Raw genomic sequence first — 6,000 nt, 5'->3', positions numbered from 1 at the left:
AGTGCATCATGGTGCTGTACATCTTTGTACAAAAGGACTGTGGTAGGGCTGTCTGTGAATTTAAAAAGGTACCTTATGAAACACATTCTCTGTACTTCAAGATAACCATGATTTATCTGGCTCTTTTTCTTTTTTATGTTATATTTCATTTGTCGTTTCACAGGTGATATAAAATGTGCTAATCTGAAGAAAAGTCTAGATTCTATTACAGAAAGTTAGCAACAAAAGTCATGTCTCAAGAGTAGGAATTCTTTCATTTGTTATATTAACAAAGATTCTTTCCCTCTACCCTTCTTTTCAAAGACTTAATTCCATGCTTTGACTTTCTGATTTCTGTCTTCCATATGTTCCCTTGCAGTTTTCCACCCTCATATTACACTGTGTCTTCGTTCACTTTACCAATGCCCACTTTCGTTTCTTCCAGTTCTGTCTTACTCTTTCCAATAACTGCCATGAATCTTTTTACCCAAATAAACTGCTGATCCTATCTATGCACATAAAAACAGTTATAACAAACTCTATTATGTCCTTCATTTCTCCTCACACTTTTTAATATCTAAATTTGTAATATCTCTCAACTATATTTAGCGTTGAAAAACTGCACTTGCTGACTTGGTATCCAACAGCCTTAAGGTCACATAACCAAATCGGTGTAATTACCTAAAGACAATTCAGAAGGATTTATACAAATTCTCTAGTTGTGTTTCTCTTACCTCACCTTTTTGCTATGTCTTTTATACCACTTACTTTGCAGTATTTGGATTTGTTTCTTCCATTCTGATTAATTTACCCTGTTCCCTCCAGATTTTAATATAGTATCCAACTCCTTAAAATCACAATGAATGCCTTCTACATTAAAAAAAAATATTTTATCAATGCCTTTGTGTATTGTTCATTCTATCTAAATATTTTCTTTAAGTTCTTTATTTTGATTTATCATTTTCAAAAAAGGAAGAAGAAATATTAACAAACACACAGATATCAAACTACTTCCTTTCCATTCAATATTCTTCAGTTTTTATTTGTTGCTCTTTCATCTCATTTCAACAAAGCATTACAAGACTCAAATGATACTCTTGCAGTAAACCCTTCTTTCTCATAAGTGCCTGCTTAACCCGCCTTATAATGCAGCATCATAATTACCTTCTCATTTTCAACATCTAAGATATTTTATCATTTAATACTGCTACTACTATTATAATGTTCCCTTTGTTAAATCCTGGTCTAATAAAACAACTGCCTTCTTTCTACTTCCCCAAATAAATACATTCATAATATTCACCAGATTCTCATCTGTAATCTTACCTTTATATGTTCGTTTCATGTGTACCTTCTCCTGTTCTTTGGTTTTAACACACATGCAGGAAATAGTGTATAGACGTCTGTTATGTGTTTAGATCACTTTTTCAATACTGTAACTATTAAAGCACTGTTAATAAGTTCACTTATATTTCCTGTTTGATATACCTCTTCAAAGACTATTAACTTTTCACCAAATTCTTCTGTCAGTACCTTAATTTCTCCTGTGACCCATATAACTCTACTGCTTTAATTTCTATTATATTTTTATTTATTTTCTACAAATAATTCACTTAACATATCAGTTACATGATCCTCTGTCAAACCCCTTACTAAGTCTCCTTCTCCTTTCCAGTTATCAGTACCACATATCCACTGAGATTTCCTTACTTTCTTTTAAGTCTCATATATATATATATATATATATATATATATATATATATATATATGGATCCACTACTATTCACCGAAAGCACATTTCACTGAAAGTGATATATGGCCTTTTCCCCACTGTAGTGCGACCCTGGAGTTAGTATATATAGTAAGGGGGGTGTGGGGGGCACCACCCCACATATTTTATGTATATATTATTGTCAGAGAACAGTAATATATTGCAATTACATATATCCATGTATATAATTGAAAATATTCAAAATATGTGGGGCTACACCCCCACAACCCCCAATGTGGGGGGCGGTGCCCCACACACCCTTACTATATATACTAACTCCAGGGTCGCACTACAGTGGGGAAAAGGCCATATATCACGTTTGGTGAAATGTGTTTCGGTGAATTGTGTTTTCGGTGAAAAGTGCAGACTAATTTGGTTTTCAGTGAAATGTGCTTTCGGTGAATAGTAGTAGATCCATATATATATATATATATATATATATATATATATATATATATATATATATATAAAGTAATAGCCACTGATAAACCAAATTCACAACTTTATTCAGCCAAAATAAGACAAAACACAAACGCTCTCTATGAACTGTACGTTTTCGTTTCAACCTTCATCAGATGTGGACTACTTCTGTCAAGGACCCTTGTATACCATTCCTTTACATCCATAAACAGAAAACGCAGTTTATATCCACCTATTGTTTGAGAGGAAAGAAACATTACAAATCGATTTGTAGTGTTTCTTTTCTCTCAAACAATAGGCGGATATAAACTGTGTGTTCCGTTTCTTTGCTTCTACAATGATTACAGACATTTGGATTTAATTCAAAACTTTTATTTTATTTTTATTTTATTTATTTTGACATTTGTTAACCAGGTTAGTCCGACTGAGCTCAAGCCCATTTTCAGCAGAGGCCTGGGGAGAAAAGCTCTATAACAGACATGTTGACATACAGTTAATACCAATTATACAAATGTTATGCAGTTGAGAATAAATCATAAGTACAGTCAGCACAGTTTGAATACACTTTGTTAAAATTAAAAATAAATCTGAAACTCTTAAAATATATAATTTGTTAGGGGGTAAAAAGCAGACTCCTACATGGCTCCCAGCAATATGGAGAGATGTTACTAGCACAAGTTACTAGCACAAACACTGATAGACATTAAATAAAACAATACAGTCTCACAATGAAAACAGACACAATGTGAACAGTAAACTTAAAAATCCACAACACAATAAGACTGAAGAACAAAGCACAAGCAAGGTCCGCAGAGACTCCGACAGCCCAAACAAGCTCACACAACAGCTAAAACTTCCAAAACAACAAGACAAATGTTTAAAGAGATAAGCACTTTTGTTTTATTATTCTTAAAACTTCATCAGATGTATCACTTTCAAAAATACCATTCATTTAAAAAGGTTCACCGATCACATGACAGCCGAGTCTCCCATGCAGTCAGCTGAATTTAAAGCTATACACACATATATAACAAAGTTTAAATGAAGTAACATATTAAAACACCCCCTACATTTTAAAAGTGTAAAAGATAGAATAACAAAAATAAAAAATACAAAAAAATACTATCTTTCTAAGGTTTTAAGTTTTAATAGGCAACTAACAGAAATTTGATTGCTTAGGCTAGGCCACAAACATGCCAATAAAATAAAGCTGCCAGTACAATTCATGCTTCTCAAGATCTAATGCCAATGGCCCCCCACATTCATTTTTAGACAGCTTCTCAAAAATCAGAAATTTAAACACATAATCAAGATGCCCCACAACATGTCTTGCTAAGGCATTAGATGACTTTGCTTTTTGTATGTTATATAAATACTCACTAACATGGTCCCTAAGCTTACGGTCTATTTTAGTGATACAGTAGGCAGGACAGTGTTGGCATATGGCCATGTCAATAATGCCAGTATTGCAGCAATCACAGGTACCTGTCACTTGTAAGCTCATATTATTGATTTTAACATTTTTACACACAAAAATGCAATGGCATATGGGGCAACACCCACATTTGACATACAATTCGTGCTAGATTTTAACTACATACCAAAACTAGTCTTTAATCCAAACTTCTCAGTTATAGTTTTCAAATTAATTTGTCTTCTATATGTAATCAGTGGTTTCTGACCTACCCTTTCCAAAACTGACCTGTCTTCCCTGAAAATCACTCAGTTCTTTTCAAAGATTTTCCTAATGATATAATTATCTGCATTAAGCTGGGTGATCTGTGAATTACTTTAAGCATCAGCTTCACTTCTCCTTGAATAACTGTCATGTTCAAGACTCGGTGAACCATTATTAAAATCTTCCACTAAAGTTGTGGTTCCATTACTCTCTACCCTACCATGGCCATACTTCAATATGGGTTTATAAAACGCTCTCGCTCTTTTATTTATAACTTCATACATTAATTCATCCACAAATAAAGTTGGGTACCCCCCCATGCTACAAACGTATTTTTTATGGTGTCACATTCATCTAAAAAATCTCCAAAAATGGACACCATCCATACTGCCCTAATAAATTGTCCTTTTACAGCAGCATGCGTTTGTGAAAAAGGATGTAGACTAGTGAAATGTAAGTACCCATTAGAAAACATTTTTGTAGACTAATGAAATGTAGGTACCCATTAGAAAACATTTTAGCTCTTGTGTGAGCTTATTCGGCCTGCTGGAGTTTCTGCAGACCTTACGTATGCATTGTTCTTCATGAACAGTAAACTTCTCTGCTCTTGAAATTCACATTCATTGAATTGGCATTAAAATCCACATTCAAAGAAAATTCATCTGGCCAGTGGCAGATTAAGTTTACCTTTGGGTTGTACCATAGGTCCCTTGCATTCATTTTTAGTACCATGCAGACATGCATATGTTGCTTGATTCACTCTCATGATTGTATTAAATTATATTCCTTGTAAAATACAGTGCCACTTGTGCATTTTAAATTTGTAGTTTTGAACATTTTTCCAGCAAGCAATGAAACAAAATGTATAAACCAATAATGACAACACCACCCAGTTCAGACCACTCAGTACTAGTCAATATGCACAATTTCTGTAGTAAAAGTAATGTGAATAATTCCATATTAAAGAGAGCTGTAACTAATGAAGCTGCTGCTAGCAAACAACTTTTTACTGCAGTACCTGCTGCCTTTGAAGAATAAATTGTCTGTTATATTAAAAAAAGATAATCTGGTAATATTGCAATAGAGAATAGATGGCAAACCAACAACATGTTCATTGTCACTAGGCATCCCATCCAAAGAAAGATGCACTCATGACTGCAGCATGACCCCTCACCCCCATTAAAGTACAAATCAGTATCAGCAATCCATATACATGGTGTGGGAGTAGAACCCACAGCCCTCTGCATCAAAAGCAAGCATGCTGCCTCTTGTGGTACTAACACTAGTTTCAAATTTTATAGCACAAACATTGATGAATATTTACTAAACAAAACACTTGCACATTGAAAACAGACTTAGCATGAGCAGCAGTAAACTTCTCTTCCCTTGAAGTTCACAGTTCTTTGAAAATGCTCTGAAGCTCACATTTCCTTGAAAATGCACTGAAAGTCACAACTCATTGAAAATGCAGTGACACTCGTGTTTTTTTTTTTGAGCAGTCTGGTAGTTGGTGTAGAAGATTCAGGCACTTGTCACCTGTAACCAAGATACAGGGTTTGAACCTGAGCAGGCATAAATTCCATTTTCAGGCAGCAGGAATGTCTCGTGTTTAAATTCTGCACATGGAATTAGAAAAGAATAAGAAAACAATAGCAGATATGTGCATGGATGCACAGATGCAGATGGCATTCTTAAAAAACAAATGCCCTTAAAGAAGCCATGTCATTTATTTCTTTTTAAATGTTGTGGCAGACCCCTTCTAGGCAGTGTGGCCCTCCCAGCCAACAGACCCTAGACAACTGCTTAAGTTGCCTAATGCTGTATCCGGCTCAGGGCATCAGGTTGGGGAAAGAGGGAAAACAGGAGTTGGATGAAAGATGATCTGGCCCCAGGCCTAATTATTAGTAGGACAGATCAAGCAAAAAATACATTGTTTGTAAAAGAAGACTGATGCTGAAATGATAGACCAGGTGAGAACTAAAGGCTAGACGAATACACTACTGATAAAATAGAGAAAGATAAGGTTCTCAGATTGGATGGATTCAAACAGTATGAAATGGCAGAAACCAGGAGAGGGAAAATCTTTGATTTTGTTCTTTGCAACATGCACTGTTCTAAAACTAGTCTCATTAATATTAAGCAGCTTCTGTTT

Source organism: Protopterus annectens, chromosome 9.part0 (genome assembly GCF_019279795.1).
Source record: "Protopterus annectens isolate FY-2018-M chromosome 9.part0, PAN1.0, whole genome shotgun sequence".
Taxonomy (NCBI): domain Eukaryota; kingdom Metazoa; phylum Chordata; order Ceratodontiformes; family Protopteridae; genus Protopterus; species Protopterus annectens.
This window is presented reverse-complemented; position numbering follows the sequence as displayed.